This window comes from Felis catus, chromosome B2 (genome assembly GCF_018350175.1).
Source record: "Felis catus isolate Fca126 chromosome B2, F.catus_Fca126_mat1.0, whole genome shotgun sequence".
Taxonomy (NCBI): domain Eukaryota; kingdom Metazoa; phylum Chordata; class Mammalia; order Carnivora; family Felidae; genus Felis; species Felis catus.
In genome coordinates, this window is record NC_058372.1 from 77,630,402 (window position 1) to 77,656,824 (window position 26,423).

The 26,423-nt window shown below is 36.4% G+C and overlaps 1 long non-coding RNA gene across 1 annotated transcript; it reads left to right on the top strand.

The window, feature by feature from the left end:
- Positions 1-22,205: 22,205 nt before the first annotated feature.
- LOC123385459 lies at positions 22,206-23,573 on the top strand. Its single transcript, XR_006597985.1, has 3 exons — positions 22,206-22,589; positions 23,219-23,288; positions 23,427-23,573. It is a non-coding gene; the product is annotated as an uncharacterized LOC123385459 (long non-coding RNA).
- The last annotated feature ends 2,850 nt before the right edge of the window (positions 23,574-26,423 follow it).

Below are 26,423 nucleotides of genomic sequence, written 5' to 3' on the forward strand. Positions count from 1 at the left end.
GATACACGTGTGGTGTTTTGAAGGGACACGTGCACCCCAATGTTTATAGAAGCATAGCCAAAGTATGGTAAGAGTCCACATGGCCATCAGTGGATGAATGGATAAAGAAGTTGTGGTACATATATAATATATATGTGGTACATATATATTATATATGTGGTACATATATAATATATATGTGGTACATATATAATATATATACATATATATTATACATACGTATATATTATACATACGTATATATTATACATACGTATATATTATATGTATTATATATATTATATATGTATATATATAATACATATATATTATATGTATTATATATATTATATATATTATATGTATGTATAATTATATATATTATATATATTATATATTATATATTATATATTATATTATATATGTATATATGCTATATATACATATATAATATAGATACATATATAATATAATATATAATATATAATATATAATATATAATATATAATATATATACATATATAATATTATTATATTATAGTAGATTAAGGAATATATATTATATATATATATATAATAATATATATATATATATATTATAGTAGATTAAGGAATCTACTCCTGAAATCATTATTGCACATATGCTAATTTGGATGTAAATTTTTTAAAAAAAGAAATTTTTTTTAAAAAAGAGAAATAAGTAGAATTAAGAGGGGTAAAAGCAAAGATGTTAAATGGTTTATCTGCCATCTTGTTCTTCCACCGCTGACCCTCAGCCCCAGTCTCAGCTTTTTTTTTACATTCTGAGATAAAATTGCCAAAGTTGGGTTGGCAGCTAGTTAGCTCTTTTTTTTTATATGTATTTTTTAATGTTTATTTATTTTTGAGAGAGAGAGAGACAAAGTGTGACCAGGCAAGGGATATAGAGAGAGGAAGACACAGAATCCGAAACAGGCTCCAGGCTCCAAGCTATCAGCACAGAGCCGACATGGGGCTCAAACCCATGAACTGGGATATGACCTGAGCTGAAGTCAGATACTTAACCAACTGAGCCACCCAGGCACCCTGCTAGTTAGCTCTTTATTAAGCCATGGAGGTACCAGGGAAATATAACAGAAAAACAAAGAAAAAGTAGAAAATCCAGAGATGTTAATGATAGTGTGGAAATAACAGAGCTGCTTCTGGGAGGAAAAGAATCACAATTATAAAATCAAAACAGCTTTAGCTAGGCTGCATTTTTACCACCTTTGCTGGCCATGATGGAGTAACAGGGACTGGATTTATTCCCCCAGCTGAAACAAGTAGAAAAATGGACAAAATATATGAAACAGTGGCTTTGTGTTTTCTCAAGAGGAGGCATTAAAACTTTTAATTGTTTTTTTATGGAATGCCAGATTTCTCTGAATGTGGATCTACACAGTTGCATTATAACCGGGAAGTATCATTAGAGATTTAATGCCAAAAGTACAGTACTCTTCTGGCCTCAGGCAAAACCCCTCATATTTCTGCAAAGAGAGCACCTTTACTCTGACAGGAGGAACATTGCAATTACAGAGCCCCAAAGCACAAAGTGACCATTCTTAGATATTAACATGGAGCCAGAGGGAAATGATGGACATTACCCTGAGAATGCTTAATGGACTCACCAAACTGAGGAAGTTGAAGAAACCAGTAATCTATTAGCAACCCATCTTCCAGGACACCATATTTCTTAAGAAATTGGGGTCCTTGGATGGAGAAGGGACTCAATAACAGATAAACTGAGAGTGCCTCAAGGTCTCTGCCATGCTCCTACCACTGAGATCAGATCCTCTGGAGGTTCAGCTGTCACTACGGGACTAGTTAAACACACTTCAAATGAGAATGTTACTTGAAATCTAAGAAAGGTGGTCAAGCATCCTAATAAGTACTGGGACTGAGACAAAAGAAGCCTGAGTCATTTTAGGAGAAATGGCACTGAAATGGATGGCAAGCAACAGAGAGAAATACCACTCACTAAGCACGATGTGGGCTGGGCATTGAGTGTTATGCATGTAGTCCAAATATCCAGGACCTTTATGTCTGCAGCAGACACCTTCAGAGTCCTATAAAGGGTGAACCATGGAGTAGAGAAGACCTGTAATTCACAACACAAATTCATACATCTGAGCCTAAATGCCCAAGTCAGAGGCCACAAGCTGGTCACATTTGGCCAGTAAAATATTTTATTTGGCTGCACAATGTTTTAGAAATCATAAAATTTCTCATAAAAATTTATATTTCTGGTTTCTCTGAAAATGTTGGAAGATCTGGGAACACTGAATAAAGGCAGCCTCCTTTATTTACTGGAGCATGTACCCTCTAGTCATCTCTGTCCCCACCTTTCTCAGTGACTTTACATACAGTGTGGTAGACATCCTTCCCTACTCCTTCCTTTCAGATAAACCAGTTTTCTTTGAGGCAGTGATGAACCCAGCCCCCAGCAAAGTACTCACTTTTGAAAACATCCTCTTGCAGCTGAAAGTAGCCATGTGACAATGTTCTAGCCAGTGAAACACAAGGGGAAGACTTCTGAAGAGTAAAAGAAGGTTCTGCTTTTCTTCATAAAAAAAGTAACACCCCATGCCTCCTTCTTCTGAACTTGAACAAGAATGTGATAAATGTTGCTGAAGCAGCCATCTTGTCAAATGAATAAAATCAGCTAATGGAACTTAGTCCTGGGGCTCTGGAGTGGACTCGGAAAAGTCCAAATGAGGTGATTAAATGTCAGCTCTCTGAATTCAGGCCCTCAACAAGCAAGAACCCAGGGCAGGAGAAGCAGATGGGGCCTGGAGATTGAACTGGGGAATGCACTCTCTGCTAATTAGGCTGTAGTGGTTTCACACAGTGCTTTCACTATGACCACCCAGACATTGTTCCTTTGGCATTTCAGAGATCCTGTCTTTTTTCTTAGGTAGAATAATGAGTCCCTGGAAGAGGATAAACTCCTTATGCTGTCACATTTTCCACCTGGAAATTTCCAAATTCTGTTTCATTTGGCATCATTAAGTACTTAGATTTTTGTTCAGAATCAGTTTTCATTTTTCTTAATGTATTCATGGTGCTCTCTATCCTGTTATAAGGCACAGTTTTTGTAAATGTCATGGTCAGTCTATCAGTAGAAATTGGACTTGTCCATAAGTTACAGAGATGAAAAATAATGGCATATATGGAAATTATTTCTATCTTATATAAAAGTATGAAGTTGGGAGTGCAGAACTGATAATACAGCTATGTTTCCCAAATCCTCAGGGACCCAGGTTCTCTTCAGCTCACCACTCTGCTATTCTAAAATGAGGCCATATTCTGTGAGGTTCAAAATGGCAGCTGTTGCATCTATGGTTCAGTCAACAGGAGAGAGGAAGGGATGAAGAAGTGTGGATTAAACGCATGTAATGGTTGTCTTTTAAAGAAGGCCCCCAAAAGCTACCACAAGACACTTCTGTTTACATCTCATTGGCCAGAATTTGGTCATATGCTATAAAGGAAGCTAGTTACTTTTATAGTCATGGTGGCTAGCTAAATAAATTAGTAATAATGGAAGAAGTGACAAAATGTTGAGAGATATCTATCCACGTCTACTATAGAAAGTTATAGAAACTGCCCATTAAAATCTTGCCTATCTACAAATATACAAGAGAATTAATCTTTTCTTAGAGAATGCAAAGGGCATTGCTCAGAGTCAACATGAAACCTACATTCACAGTGAATCCATTTGTAACAATCATCTAGCCCCAAAGGCATTGATTACCTCACATACCTTATTCTCACAAATAAGCTATGTGAGGAGAACCCTATGGCTTGTGGTTTGGAATAGACACTTCTCAAGGACAAAACTCTGAAGACAGATTCCAGTTAGGAAATTAGGAGCCACATCAACCTCATGCATGGCCAGGAACCAACCTCATGCATGGCCAGGAACCAAAAAGAGATGAGGAACACGTGGGCCCAGTGGCACCGATATCTTTAACCTACTCCTGAATGGAATTCACGTCTACTTGAGAAGTCGCATTTGCTTTTACGAGTTAATATCCAAAGGAAAATCAGTTTCTAGCAGAACCTTAATTTTAATGTCATGCCAAAGCATGACTTGTAAATTAGAAAAAAAAAATCTTATCTGAATAAATTTGTTATTATAAAATTAAAAAAAAGAATCTTTATTCAAATCACTGGGTATCTCAAAACAAGACACCTTTCTAAATATAGGATTGTCATTAATATCTTTTAATAAGTATACAGTTGGATTTCCTAATGTTGTATCATGTCAAAAAACTATTAAAAATTACAATGAAAACAAATAGCAGTTGATTGTTCTACGGAGCAACAGTTGGGTTATTTATCAACCTTTCTGATCTTTGTCAAACATAGAGAAGAAAAGTATTTCAGTGTAGTTTTAATTTTATTTGTATTTTAAAATCAGCCCACTAAATATCACTTACAACTTTTATTAATACATTTAGAACTTGCTTTCTAAGATCTTAAAAGATAAGGTATAGCCACAGACTTGATTTCCACTCACTGGAGTTCATTCACTCTCCTTAAATACCTCATAAGTTTACTGTCTATTATCTGTGTTTCCAAAAGTGTTGAATCTCCTGTTTGTTTGTATTTCCTGAAAACATGTTTCTTTATTTGGCATGGACACTCCAATTTTAAGACAGTAATATCTAAATTTGACAGATTTCTCTATACAGTCCTTAGCATATAAAACCAGTAAAAGTGAAACTATTTGTAACAAGTATATGTATTCATTCAATCATTCTTATTAGCTCTATAATAATAGTAAATATGAACATACTATTCTCTTTTAGCCTAATGTAGAAGACTGTATGTACATATAATATAAAAAGTATGATATAGAAATCTATTTTAGTGTATTAGAATGATTGGGTAAGCATGCCAAATATCTCACTAAATCAGAACTGAATCTGTTTAATCATAAATTTCAATAATGTGTTTTAAAGAAATTTCAAACTAAATAATTAGAACCACTTGGATTAATGACAAAGATAATATTGTAAATTCTTTAATAAAAGGCTAAACCCAATTTCATAAGCACATTGTTGACTGATAAAATAACTGATAACATAAACTTATAAGTGTTTAAAATACCATATATACTACCCTAAATAAAAGGTATATAAAATTTGGAATGTAGGTTTATTAGTTATGATATAGGAAAATATCTTATTAAAAAGTGCCTCAAAGAGCTAGAAAGTTGATTTCTCTCTCCCACAGTAGTCCCATAAAGTCATTCAGATTCCCTCTATTTTGTTGATCCATCATTCCATAGGGTGTTCCTTTTGGCAGCATAGTACAAACTGGTTCATCAGCATCATGTCTATGTTCTAACCTCAAGAAGTAGGGGAATAAAAAAGAAATGGAAAGAAGCAATTTTTTTAAGGGGCATGACCCCAAAGTTGTGCACATCCCTGCTGCTCTCCTCTTGTCTAGAATTTAGTGCCTACCCACATCTGTCTGCAAGAGAGTCTGTGCAATATAGTCACTAGCTGAGCAGCCATGTGCCCATCTGAAACTGAAGGGTTCTGTTATTAAAAAGAAGAAAGGGAGACCCAATAGAGGGGACCCTTAGCAGTCCCTGTCTTATCTGATCAATACACTAGACAGATGTCAAATGAATAAGGTAATTTAACATATGTTGTAGAAAACATCTCTTGTAGAAAAACAAATCATAAGCATATATGACCTCTTTCATATGCATCAATAAAATTATTAAATGAGTATTAAAAGAGTTTTGTCCTTGATCTACTATTATTTCAAAAAAGTTGGAAATTGAGTCCTATAACACTATCAACATATGGGAAATATCCAAATTTGGTTGCTAAGTTACCATTTTATTTGATACAAATTAAAAACCTAATTGAATTAAGTAATTTTTAATAATAGACAAGAAACTGCTTACATAAATTTAAAGTATCCTAAATTAATTCCAAGTAATGATTGTAAGTGGTTCTAAACAAACCAGTTGATTAAGAACACAGTGCTTAAAAAATAAAAATTATTGAAAGAATAAATATAAATCATTTTACTTGAATATAATTCTTTTCCTATTTCTTGCTCATTCTCATAGACTTAGTAACCTTTTCTGACAAACCCCACAAGAAGATATACATAAGAAGTATGGATTCATTGGCATTCTCATTTTAAATTACAATTAAGAAAGATGTACATCACAATGAATTTAACAGAGCAGACTTGGATTTGCTCCCTCCTGCTTCCTTCTAATGTGTTAGTTGGGGGAAAACAAAACCATTCCAGGATCACTGAAGTGATCCTGTGAAAGAAAGAAAGAAAAGAAAGAAAGAAAGAAAGAAAGAAAGAAAGAAAGAAAGAAAGAAAGAAAGAAAGAAAGAAAGAAAGAAAGAAAGAAAGAAAAGAAAAGAAAAGAAAGAAAAGGAAAGAAAAAGAAAGAAAGAAAGAAAGAAAGAAAGAAAGAAGGAAAGAAAGAAAGAAGAAAAGAGAAAAGATGATAGAATTAGATCATATATCTACATTCCCAATGATCAGAAACAGAAAAATATCCTTTCCAGACTTCCCAGCTTTATGTTCTCCAGTCACTCCACAAACCTCTGCTGACTATCTACCTGTGTTAGATGCCATGCTAGGCAGTGGCACACCATAGGGGCATAGTTTATGCTTGCAAAATGTTCACAGTGTCCTGGTAAAGGAAAATAAATACATGGGCTCTTTCATCTCTATGTAATGGATTAAGCATATTTTGAGGCTCTTACCATAGTGTCCTCATATGTTTAATTATCCTCCCCTCCCTTTTATAAGAAAGCATTTAGAAGGTTCTTTTCTGGGCACAGCACACAGCTGACTCAGTAGGTAGAGCATGTGACTTAATCTCTGGGTTGTGAGTTACAGCCCCACACTGGGGGTAGAATTTACTGAAGAAGAAGAAGAAGAAGAAGAAGAAGAAGAAGAAGAAGAAGAAGAAGAAGAAGAAGGTGGAGAGGGAGGAGGAGGAGAAGGAGAAGATGATGATTATTCTTTCCTGGGAAATCTTACAAGCCCAAGAGAAAAGCCTAAAGATATCACCCCAGATTCCCTAATGAAATGTCCCAGTCAGGTCTCCACACTAAGTGCACTGTTGACGTGTCCTGCCCACATGTACACAGCATCCACCCAATTACCTGTATAGATCACCTTGTTTAAAAATATAAGGAGACAGCCAAAGATCACCAGACATCTGGGAAGTGGGTGAGCAGGGTGGTAGGAGAGAGGGTTCAAGAGGGGCAGGGAGAATGGGGTCATTACAACTAAGAGGAGCAAAAAATCAGACTTACACTATTGTTATAAAACTGTTAACATATTTCCTGTTTGAAGATCCAATGAATGTTCTACAATAAGGGTCAGCAAACTGCAGCCCATGGGCCATATGCAACCTATCCACCCACAGATTTTGTAAATAAATTTTTATGGAAACACTATTGTGCCCATCATTTACATATTACCTATGGCTGCATTCACACAACAATGATAAAGTTCAACAGTTGAGATGGTGCCCATTTGGCCCACAAAACCTAAAGTATCTACTCTTTGGACTTTGTTAGGCAAAGTTTGTAGACCTCTCTTCTACAAAATGAATCATCTGAATGGTCTCTTCAATCATTCAATTAACCACCTTAGAGAGTAAATAGTGAAAGTACTATGTGGCATATAAATAACATGCTATAGATGCTATTGAGCATCTTGTTGAGAGATGGGCAAATATTTATATAGCACAGGGACTCAGCAAGCACTCTTAAAGTACATGATATTTGAGTGGAACTTAAAGATTAGATATGTCTTTGATGTCTTTACCTTCTTTTATGCTCTGCAAAGTGCTTCAGGTATTTACTTGAACGTACAGATTTTTAATTCAAATGTTTAAATAATAATAATAAACCTGTCATTTTTTTATTTGGGGGGAGAATTTTAAGATTTTTTTTAAATGTTTGTTTATTTGAGAGAGGGGGAGGGCAGAGAGAAAGGAGGACAGAAGATCTGAAGTAGGCTCCATGCTGACAGCAGAGAGCCTGATGCAGGGCTCAAACTCACCAACCATGAGATCGTGACCTGAGCTAAAGGTGGGACACTCAACCAACTGAGCCACCCAGGCTCCCCAAACCTGTCATTTTTAAATACTGTCCTTTATATACGCTATTTGTATTACACTTTTATTTAACTTCATTCCTATTTAATTCTTATTGTCAAGGACTTTGAAAAATTTGTCTAAGGAAACTAACAACGAATTCACATAATATTCTCTTCAATACTCTGATCTCGGTAGGAACCACAAATTATGATATACTGTATGGCAGGGAAGAAGGAATAGTATGGAGCTTGCTTGGGATTCTCTCTCTCCCCCTCTCTCTCTGCCCCTCTCCCACTTCCATGCTCGCTTGCTCTCTCTCTCTCTCTCTCTCTCTCTCTCTCTCTCTCTCTCTCAAAATAAATAAAGAAACTTAAAAAATATCTCCCAACAAACAAGGGTCCAGAGCCAATGGCTTCCCAGGGGAATTCTAACAAACATTTAAGAAGAGTTAATACCTATTCTTTTAAAGTCATCCCATAAAATAAAAATGAAAGGAAATTTTCCAAACTCATTCTATGAGACCAGCATTACCTTGATTCCATACCAAAGACCCCACTAAAAAGGTGAATAATAGACCAACTTTTCTGATGAACATGGATGCAAAAATTCTCCAAATACTAGCAAACAGATTCCAACAATACATTAAAAGAATTGCTCACCACGATCAAGTAGGATTTATTCCTGGGCTGCAGGGGTGGATCAATATCCACAAATCAATCAATGTGATACATCACATTAATAAAACAAAGGATAAGAAACATATGATCCTCTCAAGAGATGCTGAAAAAGCATTTGACAAAATAAAGCATCCTTTCTTGATGAAAACCCTCAAAAAGTAGGGATATAGGAACATACCTCAACATCATAAAGGCCATATATGAAAGGCCCACAGCTTATACCATCCTCAATGGGGAAAAACTGAGAGCTTTTCCTTAAGGTCAGGAACACAACAGGGATGTCCACTCAGCCCTAGCTTCAGCAATCAGACAACAAAAAAAATTAAAAGGCATCCAAATTGGCAAGGAAGAAGTCAAACTTTGCAGACAACATGATAATCTACATGGAACACCTCAAAGACTCCATCAAAAAACTGCTAAAAACTAATACCTGAATTCAGCAAAGTCACAGGATATAAAATCAACATGCAGAAATCAGTTGCATTTCTATATACCAATAATGAAACAACAGAAAGAGAAATCAAGGAATCGATCCCATTTACAACTGCACCAAAAACCATAAGATACCTAGGAATAAACCTAACCAAAGAGGTAAAAGATCTGTACACTGAAAAGTATAGAAAGCTTATGAAATAAAATGAAGAAGACACAAAGAAATGGTAAAACATTCCATGCTCATGGATAGGAAGAGGAAACATTGTTGGAATGTCTATACTACCCAAAGCAATCTACACATTAAATGCAATCCCTATCAAAATAACATCAGAATTCTTTACAGAGCTATAACAAACAATTCTAAAATTTGTATGGAACCAAAGTAATGTTGAAAAAGAAAACCAAAGCTGAAGCCACACAATTCTGGACTTCAAGATGTACTACAAATCTATAATCACCAAGACAGTATGGTACTAGCACAAAAACAGACACTTAGATCAATGGAACAGAATAGAGAACCCAGAAATGGACACACAACTATACAGCCAACTAATCTTTGACAAAACAGGACAGACTATCCAATGGAAAAAAGACAGTCTTTTCAAAAAATGGTGTTGGGAAAACTGGATGTTGACATGCAGAAGAATGAACCTGGACCACTTTCTTACACCATACACAAAAATAAACTCAAAATGGATAAAAGACCTATTATGAGACGATAAACTATCAAATCCTAGAGGAGAAAACAGGCAACAACCTCTTGACTTCAACTGCAGCAACTTCTTACTAGACATGTCTCTGGAGGCTAGGGAAACAAAAGCAAAAAATTAACTATTGGAACTTCATCAAGATAAAAATCTTCACAGCAAAGGAAACAATCAACAAAACTAAAAGGCAACTGATGGAATTGGAGAAGATATTTGCAAATGACATACCTGATAAAGGGTTAGTATCCAAAATCCATAAAGAACCTATCAAACTCAACACCCAAAAAACAAATAAACCAGTAAAGAAATGGGCAAAAGAAATGAATAGACACTTTTCCAAAGAATACATCCAGATGGCTAACAGACACATGAAAAGATGCTCAACATCATTCATCATCAGGGAAATACAAATCAGGTGTGAGATACCACCTCGCACCTGTCATAATGGCTAAAGTTAACAACTCAGGAAACAACAGATCTTGGCAAGGATGCGGAGAAAGGGAACACTTTCACACTGCCTGTGGGAATGCAAACTGGTGCAGTCACTCTGGAAAACAGTATGGAGGTTCCTCAAAAAATTAAAAATAGAGCTACCCTACAACCCAGCAATTACAATACTAAGTATTTACCCAAAGGATACAAAAATGCTGTTTCAAAGGAGCACATGCACCCCAATGGTTATAGCAGCACTATCAACAATAGCCAAATTACGGAAAGAGCCCAAATGTCCATCACCTGATGAATGGATAAAGAAGATGTGTGGGGCACCTGGGTGGCTCAGTTTGTTAATTACCCAACTCTTGATCTCAGCTCAGGTCATGATTTTACAGTTCATGAGATGGAACCCTACATTGGGCTCTGCACTGACAACACAGCCTGCTTGGGATTCTCTGTCCCTCTTTCTATGACCCTCCCCTGCTCATGTTCTCTCTTTCTCTCTCAAAAAAGAATTTTTTTAAAAAAAGATATGATATACACACACAATGGAATATTACTCAGCAATCAAAAAAATGAAATCTTGGGGCACCTTGGTGGTGTCCAACTTTGGCTCAGGTCATGATCTCACAGTTTGTGAGTTTGAGCCCCACCTTGCACTCTGTGTTGACAGCTCTGAGCCTGGAGCTTGTTTTAGATTCTGTGTCTCCCTCTCTCTCTACGCCTCCCCCTTCCCTGCTCATGCTCTGTCTCTCTGTTGCTCTCAAAAATAAATAAACATTTTTAAAATTAAAAAAAAAAAGAATGAAATATTGCCATTTGCAACAATGTGGATGGAACTAGTATGTATCATGCTAAGCAAAATACATCACTCAGAGAAAGACAAATATGTGATTTCACTCATGTGGAATTTAAGAAACAAAACAGATGAACATAGGGGAAAGAAAGGGAAAATAAGATAAAAACAGGGAGGCAAACCATAAGAGACTCTTAAATACAGAGAACAAACTGAGGGTTGCTGGAGGGTTGTTGGGTTGGGGGATGGGCTAAAAGGGTGATGGGAATTAGGAGGGCACTTGTTGGGATAAACACTGGGAGTTATATGTAAGTGATGATTCACTAAATTCTACTAAAACCATTATTACACTATATATTAACTCTCTTGGATTTAAATAAAATTTAAAAATTTTTTTTCAAATGATAACAAGAAGAAAATATTATTCTCTCTTCCTCTACAGCTGTAGAAATGCATATTTGGTTTTACAACAAAAAGGTTGAATTTACAAATGTAATTTCTAGCAAATAAATCTCCTAAAACACCAGGATTTCAAAGATAATTGCTATGTCTTATAAAAGTAACCTCTAATGTCTAAAAAAATCTCTAATTGTAATAGATTGTCCAAGTATTAATATTTAAACAAACTCTTCCCTGTTTGCCCACAAATTTCTCAGTTTTAGCCCTGGAAGTCTCACATCCCAGGAACATTCTCAGTTCCAGGTAAACCCAGATGGCTGGCCAATATAATCGACATCTTTGTGTTCTAGAAAGTATAAATGCAAGCTAATGTTCTTTGTAAAGTAATAAGAGGATTATTGGTATTTAGTGATTCTTCCTAAAGCAGGAAGATTTTAAATCCTGTGACTGCAATATTCCTTGCTTAACTGAGGAGGTTAAAAACCTGTGCTTCACTTAATAATGCAAGCAACTATAAACTATAAACTTCTGTGATAATTGTAAATAAGTCAACATGTTTCTGAGTTCCCAAATGGACATACATTTTTGTGTTCAAGTACTCACAACAAAGGGAAACATGTTAAATAAGTCTACTATGTAATAAAAATAGAGTTAAGATTAATTTTAAACTGCTAATTAGTAATAATTTTGGTGTTTTCTTAGAATTTAGAGGGACTTTGAGTAGAATGAATTAATGGACTCAATAAATTTCAAATTTTTTAAAAATTTTAAAAATACCCCACCTTGAATGAACCCTGTAGTACTGGATTAGAATCAGAGACATCAGTATAAACTCATGTTTAACTGAATATAAATACAAATGGATATATACAAAACCAAGTATAGACAGGGGTGTGTAAATGGGTTAGTATACATATATATATATATATATATATATATATATATTACCTAGCTCTGTCTTCAGAGAGGGCCTAGAAGCAATGACACCCCAAACTAGTAATGATCAAAACCAAACTTTTGCTCCATGGAACTCATCCAAGGGGGTGGGGGACAGGAAATATAACAACAAATATAGGAAGTATCAAGGATGGTGAGTCCTTAGGATGAAAAAGTATGGGAGCTAAACATAGTAATTTCGTAGTAAATTTTGAATGAATTAAACTATCAACCTGATAATATTTTCCCAAACCTGAGATTCTAGTTATTCTCAAAGCTACTTAAAAGTTGAAAGGATAAACCCATAATTACGTATGTACTGTTCTCCTAAATTCATCAATTCTTTATTCTTTTTTTTAATTCAGCAATTCTTAACAATTCCCTGCATTTACTTCCTCTTTTCCCCAGTAGAGAGAGAGAGAGAGAGAGAGAGAGAGAGAGAGAGAGAGAGAGGGAGGGAGACTGTTTTTACATTATTTAACCTTTTACTGAACTATTTGAAAATGAACTGTAAGAATCATGACTTTATCCCTATTTCAGCATGCATTCCCTAAGAATAAGAATATTCTCCTACCTAACTCCAACATACTTATTTCACCTAAGAAAATTAATAAGGTATACTTGTTGCTGCTGGGGTATAATTGCTTCTGAGATATTTTAGTGAAGATAGACAAGAATACATATACACAATTAGTTCATACTGCTATCTCCAATTCAAACCCAACATCCCAGCAGCCTTCCTTAACTACTCCCATTCCATATTTGTATCCTCCTTCTCCCACAATGAAAAGCCTGATTTCCCTCCAAAATCTACGTATTCACTCATTCACTAACTACTATACAAACAAGATAGTTGCAGAGTTACAACACCGATATCACTAACAACAACAAACCCAATAAGAAGAGTTCATATTTGTTTTGTAATTGTCTTTATCCTTGAAATATTTCCTCTAAGTGTATATGATCAAAGTACTGTGTTCAAAGTTACTTTAGTTAATTCCTTTTTCTGTGTTGTTATGAAAACAACTTTATACACAACAAAGATTGTATTTGTATTAACGTTTGCTTTTTATTTCATCCTTTTATTTGCTTATTTTTGAATATATAAAATGTTTATGTGAATATATAAAATATTCCAAAAGTCAACACTATATAAACGTATATTCAGAGAAGTCTAGTTCTCAGTTCTATCCCTTTCTCAGTTCTCACCTACTTGCTTATGTAATGACTTTCATTAGTTTCTAGTTTGTCATTCTTGTGTTTCTTTTTTGAAAAATTAAGGAACGTGTGAATGTGCTCTTATTTATTTATTCTCTATTACACAAAGATAGTTTACTGCATACCCTTGCTTTCTTTATGTAATGATATGTTCTGGAAATCACTCCATATAGTTATACAAAGATTTCTTTTTGTCACTTTTTCAATGGAAAATTACACCATTTTGTTTCTGTTTAATCTAAGATTCGGTAGTTAGGTTCATTTCAGTATTTTACTAATATAGGTCATTTTGCCATGAGTTGTTTGGGGGCATTTTTGTTTTGTACTTGTAAGATATATCTTCAGGGGCTTACTACTATTTTTATATTTGGCATAATGACTGATTAATGCTAGAGAAATGATTAGGATGGTGTGATAGTTGTCTATATAATATCCAACTTCTACCTACAAACAGAATCCTGGTTTAATTATATGCCTCAGTATGCCAACTGGAATGCCATGTATTCCCTACTCACTAACAAGGATACAGACTCAATAAGGAGGGGATTTTGTTGTTCTTTTGTCCTCTGCATTATTGTTGTCTAAAACTTGAACAAAATGTCTACAACCGCAGCTGCCACTTTGCACCATGAAGCAACCTCAAAAGTTAGAATCTAAGTACAAAGATGGCATAGAAGAGAAATGGCACACTGAGTTCTGGCCCAAATTGCCTGCCTCCGGACTTATTTTACATGAAAAAGAAATAAATTTCTATACTGCTTGAGTTATTTATATGAATTTTTCTTATAAATAGCCACATAAAATCTTAGTGACACAAGGGCACCTGGGTGGCTAGATTGGTTGAGTGTCTGACTTTTTGACTTTGGCTCAGGTTGTGATCCCAGAGTCATGGGATCAAGACCTGCATTGGGCTCTGTGCTGAGCACTGAGCCTGCTTAAGATTCTCTCTCTCTCTCTCTCTCTCTCTCTCTCTCTCTCCCTCTGCCCCTCCCCCCCACTCACATGTGCTCTCTCTCTCTCTCTCTCTCAAAAAAAAAAAAAAATCCCACCTTAGTGACACATAAATTGGTACTTGAAAGTGGAATGCTACTAAGAACTTAAGCCAAAGAATGTCAAGGGTTAGTGGAGGCAAAACACCTAGGAAGCTGGTGATCCTTATAATGATGCAGTAAAATACTTAGTCAAATGCTTGCCTCTGTACTTTGGAAGAATGTCCATGTTCCAAAAAAGGCTCCAGTGTCAAGGGAAATGGTTGGAATATCCACAATGATCCATGGGTTGGCTCTTGTTTGTCATTTTTAGTAAAGTCTACTAGGGAGAAACAATCTCAGATCAGAGCTATCAAATCTATAAACTGAAATTACAGGAAACTGCCTTAGTGAGGGGGGTGTTCTCTGCCTGAGGTCTGCAATCTTAGTTGAATTAGAGACCCACAGTTCAAAGCCTCCAAGCTACAAAAGCAACCACTGCTTCTGTACTTTCAACCAGAGCAATAATAAATGTCTGTAAAACTGCAGCCTTAACAAGATTTAAGATGGAAGGTGCATCTGTTGGCAATGACAAGATTAAGGATGCAGCTACCTACTAAAGCCATTATTTCAAATCAACCTTGAGGTTGAGAGTTTGGGCCAAAACTAAAACTTGAAACTCTCCAGGCTTTAGAATTATATATCTACAGAAGAGCTAGAGTAGTATCATCATTTTTGGAATAGATATAAGGCCACTGCAACAGCCTGACACTATAACCATGAAAACTGTCCCTGCCTCCTTGACTTCTATCTTCCAGAGGAAAACCAGCTGCTACTAATGTTCAAGTGTTTACCTTAAAGCAGTTATATCAGATATGCTGCATGGGTGAAAATCTGATATTGGCTTCTTCTTCCTAAGACCAAGAGGAGGTCAGGAGGTCTAGCTGCTATTGGATGCACTAACGACAAGTTCACTAACTCAGAACATTCTTCCAGCTGGGTCCTGCTGACCAATAAAATGTTACCTCATAATCCCTGATTTCTTTTGAGCCAAAAGACTTGAATGCTGGTCTTTGACTCTTTTCAAGGGAAGGAAAAAAACATCTTCAAAAGAAGACACCTATGCCAAGATTAAAGTCTGCTTTTCCTTTTTTTTCAAATAAATCCCCTAGATAAGATCATCACAAGGCTAAATTGAAGAGATGTCTCTTACAGACTTTATGAAGAAGGTGAAACTTGAAAAATGCATAGAACTTAAATTACATGTTACTTATTTCAAGTATAATAAACAGCATACACAAAGGGTTGGTAGAGAGAGGGCTCAGGCCTGTCTAAACAACAATAGACTGGTTTGGCTGAAGCTTCAGGCACAGGTGAAGGGATATATTTGGACAGGGCCTTGAATGCAAAGCTCAGACATTTGGACTTTGTCCTGTAGGTGACAAGGATTCGTACAAAACGATGAATGCTATTTGCAAACACTGTTTTCATACAATTTACATAGCAACACCCAAAGCTAAAACATGGACTCAGCTAAGGACCCATAGGAAACTGCACAAATTCAACTGAGGAGAATGAATAAGCAAAATGGAGTAAATTGGTGGTCAAACTAGCAAATCCCTCTAGTGCTCACCAGCACAGGCAGCAATGGCAGGGTGTGAATGAGGCCAACTCTGCTGGTTTGCAAAAACTCTTCCATTTGTATTTCTACAGAATCAGACAAATCGGTTTGGAGACTTAGGTAGCATATGATGTATTTATCATTACCAGCTGAGAACTTTTAAATCTTGCCTGTTTTCTCTCCATCATTACTTGATAGCAACTCAGCATTAGAATGCATCTAGGAGCACTGTAATTCAGATTTGTGATTTGTCCACCATCTGCATTAAAATCTGTTCAAATACATGGTGAACTATTTATGATTGTGTTGGCAATGTCTAACCAAATACAAAGACAGAAGCTCTTCTAAGCTTACTAAGCAATCTTGAATTTTTTGCGTCAATTTATATAGTACTCTATATAAACCTTAATCAAGATAGGATACAAAATACTATCTTTTGATCTCATTTATGTCCAATAGATAGTGTCACTTCACTCTGAAATGCACTATGATTTTTCTCAACCTTAGACAATGTGGTCCCGAAACATGGTATAATCTCAGGTGACTTAGTGAACAACCATTATACCCACATCTGGGCAGTCATCTCAGCCTCCAGATTGTAAATTTGATCTACCAGTTCTTGAAGCTGGGTCTCAGAGAGAGAACATCAGGCCTGCCTTTAAAAAGGTACTAGAAACTAAAATGGATTCAAAGGTAAAAGGAGTATTTAAAAACAATGAGACAAAAAAATATATATACTATCAATGTCTCTTTAAACAACAGAATAAATTATCTTAACATGAATGCAAGAGGAGTATTACTATTTGTTAGAGTTTATATTTCTCTCTCTCTCTCTCTCTCTGTCTGTCTTTCTGTTTATATTTTTACCACTCTCCTATTTGGTACAAACATCTTTTAAATTATGTCTTGCCAAAGTCAAAGATAGTTTTCATTGGTGCTTCCCTCTGGAGGGAAAGCAAGGGTGAGTGTCATTTGAAGGTAGACAGCTTCTTATTTGTTCTGTTGAAATCCTTGCACACTGCAGAGACTTGATAAAAGCTTAAAAAATAAGGAAAAAATCTACTATCAGTGGTACCATCAAGATCAATGTCCATGGTTATACTAAGAAAAAAAAATTAACTCCACAAACTCCAGAGTTTGTGTTTCTGTAGACACATGAAAACCCTTCTGAATTCAGGCACTGAGAGTTCTGATTATCTTTTTTTCCTCCACAAAATGATACTTTCTACTCCTAAAAGGAATGCATAGCCATCAGTTTAAAGATTCATTTAAATTAATAATGTTCTCTAAATTATAGAACAGTCTCCTCAGTGGATAGCATACTATATTAATGTGGAGACAAAGGTGATTGTCTGGTACAGAAATCCAGGAGCTCTTCCTGGGTTACCAGATATTATGAGTTGAATTGTGTCCCCAGAAAAATATGTTGAAGTCCAGTCCCTTGTACCTGTGAACGTGATCTCATTCAGAAATAGGATCTTTGCAGATACAATTCAGTTAAGATGAAGTCATTAGAGTGTGCCCTTATCCAGTATAACTGATTCTATAGGAAGAAGAAAATGCCATGTGAGGACAGACACAGCAAGAACATCATGTGACAAGGGAGACAGAAATTAGACTGATACAGCTGGAAGCCAAGGAACATCAAGGATTGCTGGCCACCACCACAAGCTGAAAGAGGCAAGGAAGGATTGATTCTACCAGATTCTCAGATGGAGCATCATCCTGCCAAAATTTTGATTTTGAACTTCCACCCCAAAAAACTGTGAGAGAATAAATTTCTGTTGTCTTAAGCCATCTAGTTTGTGGTACTTTGTTATAATATTCCACAAAATTAATATAACAATATTGTATTAGAACAATGGCAGGAAATAGGAGTCAAGCTGCATTGGGAAAAAACAAAATTTGTCTCAGAAAACTTGGATTTGGATCTTGGTTCTGCCACAACCCTGCTACATGTATATTATGTTATTATTACACGCTAGCAAACTATTTTCACTTGAATTACAAAATGATTGTTTTATCCTCAAATTATAAAAGTTTATAATTATGTGCAAGTGGTTCAAGAATCAAGAGTAACCCTACTATTCTGGACTGCTAGGATCACCCTGTTATATTTTACCAAACAACTGTTTCACTTTGATGCTTTTTAGTTTTATTTTTCATTTTTTTGCCTTTTAGTTTTTTAATTTAAATTTTTGTTGGTTAATACACCAGGAAATATTGGTTTTAGGAAGAGAATTCAGTGATTCATCACTTACATACACGTAGTATTCATCACAAGTGCCCTCCTTAGTGCCCATCCCCCATCTAGCCCATCCCCCACTCACCTCTCTCCATCTGTCTAGCCATTGTTTGTTCTCTATCATTAAGAGTCCCTTGGGGTTTAATTCCCTCTCTTCTCTTTTTCTACCCTTCCCATATGTTCATCTGTTTTATTTCTTAAACTCCATATATGAATGAAATCATATGGTATTTGTCTTTCTCTGGCTGACTTATTTCACTTAGCATAATATACTCTAACTCCATCTATGCCATTACAAATGGCAAGATTTCATTCTTTTTGATCATTGATTAATATTCCAATATATATATATATTTATATATTCCAATATATTCCATATTAATATATATATTATATATATATATATATATATATATATATATATATATATATACCACATCTTCTTTATCCATTTGTCAGTTGATGGACATTTAGGCTGTCTCCATAGTTTGGCTATTGGCTATTGTTGATAATGCTGCTATAAACATTTGGGTGCATGTACCCCCTTTGAATCTGTATTTTGTATCCTTTGGGTAAATACCTAGTAGTGCAATTGCTGGGTCATAGAGTAGTTCTATTTTTAATTTTTTGAATAGTGGCTGTATCAGTTGCATTCCTACCAACAGTGCAAAAGGGTTCCCTTTTTTCTGCATCCTCACCAACACCTGTTGTTTCTTGTGTTACTAATGTTAGACATTCTAACAGGTGTGAGGGGATATCTCATCATGGTTTTGATTTGTATTTCCCTGATTATGAGTGATGTTGAGCATCTTTACATGTGTCTGCTGGCCATCTGGATATCTTCTTTGGAAAAGTGTCTATTCTTGTCTTCTGGCCATTTCTTAACTGGGTTATTTGCTTTTTGGTTGTTGAGTTTGATAAGTTCTTTATAGATTTTGGATACTAACCTTTTATCGATTATGTCATTTGCAAATATCTTCTCTCACCCACAGGCTGCCTTTTAACTTTGCTGTCTGTTTCCTTCGCTGTGAAGAATATTTTTACCTTGCTGAAGTCCCAATAGTTAATGTTTGCTTTTGTTTCCCTTGCCTTCAGTGATGTGTCTAGTAAGAAGTTGTTGCATCTAAGGTCAAAGAGGTTGCTGTCTGTTTCCTCCTCTAGGATTTTGATGGTTTCTTGTCTCATATTTAGGTCTTTCATTCATTTTGAGTTTATTTTTGTGTATGGTGTAAGAGAGTGGTCCAGGTTCATTCTTCTGCATGTTGCCATCCAGCTTTCCCAACTGCATTTGTTGAAGAGACTTTTTTCCATTGGATATTCTTTCTTGCTATGTCAAAAATGAGTTGACCATATAGTTGTGGGTCTATTTCTGGGTTTTCTATTCTGTTCCATTGATCTAAGTGTCTGTTTTTGTGCCAGTACCATACTGTCTTGATGATTACAGCTTTATAACATAGCTTGAAATCCAGAATTGTGATGCTTCCAAGTTTTTTTTTCTTTTTTCGGGATTGTTTTGGCTTTTTGGAGTCTTTTGTGGTTCCATACATGTTTTAGGATTATTTGTCCTAACTCTGCAAAAAAAAAAATGCTGGTGGTATTTTGATAGGGATTGCATTAAATGTGTAGATTGGTTTGGATAACATAGATATTTTCACAATATTTATGCTTCCAATCCATGAGCATGGAATGTTTTTCCATTTCTTTGTGTCATCTTCAATTTCTTTCATAAATGTTCTATGAATTTTCAGAATATATATCTTTTAACCTTTTAGTTAGGTTTATTCCTAGGTATCATATTGTTTTTGGTGACTTTGATGCTTTTAAAGAATTTGTTTCTTGATATCACAGATTTTTTTTAAATTCCTACTTTGTAAATTTTAAAACAGTGGTGAGAAAGGAAGTAAAGTATTAATAACTGTAATGAAGAGAAGCTAGAAAGACACTCCGTGTTTATGTGTGTCTTATTGTTGATAATCTCACTTGAAACAGTGAGGTTGGCTTCACAGACCACTGTTATGGACTGTTGAAACTATAACCCCTCCTGTGACTATATTGGAGATAGGGCCTTTAAGGAGGTAATCAAGGTTCAATGAAACTGTAAGAGTGGAGTCATGATTCAATAGGGCTAGTGACCTTATAAAAGAGAAGAAACATCAGACCTCTCTCTCTCTCTCTCTCTCTCTCTCTCTCTCTCTCTCTCTCCCTGCCTTCCTCTCTCACCCCCAACCATCTCTGTCTCTCTGTCTCTCACTGTCTTTCTCTCTCTCTATCATGTGAGGGCAGAGAAACACAACCATCTGCAAGCCAGAAAGAAAGTCTCACCAGAAACTGAATCCTGCTAGAATCTTGTTCTTGGACTTTACAGTCTCCTGAACCATGAGAAAATAAATTTCTTTTTTTAGCCACCCAGTCTACGTTATTTTGTTATCGCAGCCTGAGCAGACCAAGACAACCATTAAATGTCTGGCAGGGTAAAAGAAGGGCTGCATAATGTGTACAGTTAGAGAAAGTCAGATAATCTAAGTCAAAACTACTATTTTGAAAATACATTGTATCTGAGTCTTCAGCAACATCTTGGTTTTCTTTTTAACATATTAAGGAATAATTTTGGGAAGTCTTTGAAAAACAAAGATTCCTGTGCCATTGGGCCACAGCCTCAGAGATTTTAATTCAGTAGGTCTAGGGCAGGGTCTGTGTTTTGTTGGTCTTGGTTTTACCTTCCCCCAGATGATTCTGATGCATCACCAGATTTAGAAACCACTGTGCCAGGGAAGCATATCAGAAAGGATAGAGTCAATGAGTGCAATACCCTTCTCTCATGTTTTCTTCTCCTCTTCTCAAACCTGCGTATCCCTTACAAACCATTCTCTTACCAGTAAAATGATTTTAAATTAATCAGTGTTGAATTGGAATCTGTGTGTAGAAATTTTCTGAAAAACAACAAAAAACCCCACCACTCTCTGGTCCAACAATTAGATTGTATGCAAAAAAGCAGAACAAAAGCCTGAGAAAGCCACTGAATCAATTCTATCTGCTCAAGAGGTCTGTTACAGATTTCTAGAATCTTGTATTCAAAATGGCCTTCTGGATTCATCTATTTACTTTCATTTCACCTCTGCATTTTTTGTCTCCCAGACTATAAAGAAGTGAAATTCCAATATTCCTTTTCCCTCCTCTCCCTCCTCTCTAGTTGGTCACCAAATCCTACTGATTGTGCCTTTTTAAGTCTGTCTCAAATACTTCTCTACTTCTTTATTATCCATAAGCTCTCTTATTTCTGATACATTCAATTTCACACATAATTATTGCAATAGCTCTGGTTTTCCTTGCTTGCAGTCTTGACCTGCTGTGATCCAATCCAAATTCAGGTCTTTCATAGTCCTGACAGTGACTGGCAGGGTTCCTCTTCCCTTCAAACTTAACCTCCACAGCATGACCCCAGCTCTGACCCCTAAACACACTGACCCCAGTCACACTGAACTGTTTTATTCTCTCAATAACTTATTATTCAAATGAATTCCTACATTAGCTATTGTCAACCATGTCTCTGCTCAGAATAGGACTTCCCCAAGACTTGTCCAATTGTAATCATCATTCCTTCCAGACCATTTTAAGTTCTGCCTCCTCCATGAAATGCTATAGCTCTTCCCCTTTAGGGTTATTAGGGAAAAAATCATTTCTGTGAATAGCTCAAATCTCTGAATAGGCTTATTTTGGATAAGAAAAGAATATGGGGAGGTAAAAATCAAGCTTTGACATTGTGCCTCTAGAGCCTGGGATGTAAAACAAAGTCTGAAGAAGCTATGATGAAGAGAGAACCCAGTGCCTGGAGAGAGTCAGCTCTGCATCTTTTATTTCCCCAACAGCTCCCCAACAGTAGTGGGGGAGGCACAGCCTTTTCTTCACCATGCAACATGGCCATGGAGAACAACACCGCCATGAGGGGAAGGCCTGAACCATCTCCCACATGAAGGACCATTTAAGCTATAACATCAGGGACCACTACTCACAAAGTAAGGAGAAAGGAAGGAGTTGAAAATCCACTGAGGGAAAGGTAAAATATCAGAATATTCCACAATTGGCACTACCATTATAACGTCTGAAGTTCCTAGAGCTGAAATTTTGAGAGAGGCTCTTGTGAGAAACTCAATTAACTTTCCTTCCAAGGACTTGCTTTGGGAAGTACTTATTGTTAATAATTTCCAGGGCCTGGGGGTGCCTGCTAAGCGACCGACTTCAGCTCAGGTCACGATCTCACAGTTCGTGGGTTCAAGCCCCGCTTCGGGCTCTGTGCGGACAGCTCAGAGCCTGGAGCCTGTTTCAGATTCTGTGGCTCCCTCTCTCTCTGACCCTCCCCTGTTCATGCCCTATCTCTCTCTGTCTCAAAAATAAATAAACATTAAAAAAAAAATTTAAAAAAAAAAAAAAAGAAAAAAAAAATAATTTCCAGGGCCTGATGTAACTAACTTTAAAAACATTTTTTTAGAGGGAGAGCACATGCACAAATGGGTGAGAGACAGAGAGAGAGAGAGAGGGAGAGAAAGAGAATCCCAAGCAGTCTCCATGCTCAGCTTGGAGCCCAATGCAGGGCTTGATCCCATGACCTCAGGATCATGACCTGAGCCAAAATCAAGAGTCATCACTAAAAACCTTTTCTAATATCAACCCTTTCTCTCTGTACAGACAAATGGCACACATGGAATTCCCATGCTGGCCCAGTCACCTGTGAATTCAAGAATTTGCTGGAACTAAAGTAGGTTTGGGGCCCTCAGACATGCAGTCTTTGCATCCCAGACTCAAAGAAAAGCAATTATTTCTCTTTCATGTTTTTACTCCCAGTTTCAGCATCCTCAATACAAACTCACTCTTTTTCTGTCTCCCATCACATTAGGCTTTGTATCAATCCTTAAGGAGGATGCTGGTGACAAAAGTACCAACTTTGGAGTCAAGATCTCTGATCAGATGTGTGACTTTGGAAAAGGCCATGCACATCTTTCTTTTCATGGCCTATATCTTTATCTGTAACAAAAAAAAAAAAGCCTACTGTATATTAATGTCTAAGGTGTCAAATTCCTCTAAAATTCTTGGGGATCAGATATATAAATTTATATTGAATCTATCTATAGTGAGAATATACCTCCATGTCCTGGCAATGGCATTAAATAACTTATCTACTGACTTTTCTAGGCCTTACTCCTGGTACCAGATTGCCAGATTTTAAACCTGTTTTGCTACTTACTGGCTACAAAAACTTGTGAATGTTACTTAACTTCTTTGAACCAGCCTACCAATCTAACAGATGAGAATAACAGCTCTTTCTGCATAAGGCTGCTACAAAGATTAAATGAGTTAATACACACAATATGTTTAGAGTAGCACTGCACTTAGTAAGAGCTCCATGAATGTCAGCTACTATTACCATCCCTATTGTCATGATAAACTGAGAATAGCAACCTGCTTTGAGTTCTCCCCTGATTCACGAGAATCAATTAAGATAATATATGCCGAAGTGATTTGTAAATGTAAAAGTGCTATTTAAAGTTAGGGAATTATACAAATGCTCAGCAACTGGTGACAAGATTAGGAAGAAAAAGTACCACATATCCATATAGTGCAAAACAATTCAGCAACTGGAAAGAAGGAAGTACTGGTACATGCTACATACAGATGAACCCAAAGACATTTTGCTAGGTGAAAGAAGGCAGACACATAATATTGCATATTTATATGCACTGATCTGCAAATTTATAAAGACATATAGCAGATTAGCAGTTGCCTAGGACGGGAGGTGAGAGCAGGGAAATTGAATATAAACAAGCACAAAGGAACTTTTTAGGGTAATGGAGATGTTCTACAGCTGGATTGTAATGATGGCTGCACAACTCTACACATTTAACAAACCATTGAGTAATATACTCAAGACAGGCAAATGTTATGTTATATAAGTTATACCTCAATAAAGCTTTAAAAATAAGTAAGTAAATATATATAAAGTTAAGGAATTATTATCATCTCATAGGTGGTGTTATAAATTCTGTTTCTTTTTTTAAAATGATTTGAAATGTTGGGTTTTTGTGGAGATAGCGAAAGTGCTTTAAAAGTTGTAAATCTTTACGCAAAGTATTACCAATAAAAATAAATCACAATAAACATATCTCAAGGCATTCTATGATTGGTCCATTCCAATCCCCCAACCACCACACGCACACACACACAAACACACACACACACACACACACACACACACACACACACACACCCTCACTGAGAAATACTCCCACAGGAATACCCTGCTTTGGTGAGCCTGAGTCCCACAGCCAACTGATTCCCATAACCAAGCTTTCTCTCCCTTTCCCTCAGCACTTCATCACCCCATCTCTGGAACACACTGTAATATCTTTAGAGCTAGTCCTCAGTCCAAATCTCAGCTCAGCCACATGTATCTCCCTAGGCAAAGTATTTACTGCTGAGCTCCTTTTCCCTGAGGGCAGGAAGACAGGCACAGAAGCAGAAAGATTAGCCATACATTGAGAGAGCCTAGTAATACTCTACACAGGATTTCCAAATTCAGCTTAGCCCCAATCCCTTCACAGAAGCTTCTCTACTCCTTCAGCTCTTTCATGTAGTAATCCGTGTAAGTGCCTTCTCCTACCTTGACTTTGAAGTTCCTTGAGAGCAGGGATCAGGTATATATCTTTCAAACTTCTAGGCTGGAGGTGTTTAAGAAATATTTATTGAAAATGTGTTATTTCTACTCTTCACTGAGTGAGCTGGCTTCTCAGGATCACTTTCAGTGAAGAAGCATATTGGTCATGAGTCAATATCATTAGAGCCTGAAGTTTAGTTCCATGATAGGTTTATCCTAATCCACCTAGTCTGTCATACTTATTTCCTTATGGGAACAAATATTAATGTGTCCAACATGGAGAAATAGCCAGGGTATGCCCAGAGAATAAAGCTTTTTCTTAGTGCAAGGCCCACTGTGCTTATAAAGTTTGGACACTGATGACATATTCTAATCAATTAAGTTAATCAACTTAGATTCATTACTTTGTTCCCTATATCCCGAGGTTGGTAAACACCATTAGCAAATAGAGTCAAGTAAATATTTTAAAGAGAAAATACCTTCATACAAAAGCATCGCCAGAAACTGTTGTCAGTTGAATAATTTGTTTACAATATTTTGTCACTAGCAGGCCCATCTCTACAGAGCCCCTCCTGGTATCCCTCCTTGGAGAAAGTACACTAAGCCATATGACTTATTTTAGCACATGGAATAAATTATCCTATAATTGAATAAAATCGTTAAAAGCCATTGTGATGTTCTACCATTATTCTTCCCTCTGCCTAAAAATGGTCTGACCCCATCAGCCTAGGTCGCCTAATGAACATGTGGAGTGGACCTCCAGCCAATCCACAGCCAATATTTACTGTGGGCAAGATATACACTTAACTGTATATCTTTGGGGGCTATGCTTTGATTAGTCACTAATAGCAGACTAGTGCAGAAAGCTACCGATAGATGTTTCATCCTCTCCCTCTGGCCTTTGTCACACCACGGGCATAGAATGCAGTTTGAAGTTCATTCTTTAATGTTTATTTATTTTTGAGAGAAAGAGAGACAGAGTGTGAGTGGGGGAGGGACAGGGAACGAGGGAGATACAGATCTGAAGCAGGCTCCAGGCTGGGCTCAAACTCACAAACCACTAGATCATGACCTGAGCCAAAGTCAGACGCTTAACTGACTGAGCCACCCAGGCACCCCTTGAAGTTCATTCTTTAAAAGCAATCAGTAAAAGAGATAAGACATATATCATAGGGATGTTGAGATTATCTGGTGGGATAACATACAGAGAGAACCTAGGATTTTATGAGCTCAGTAAGCATG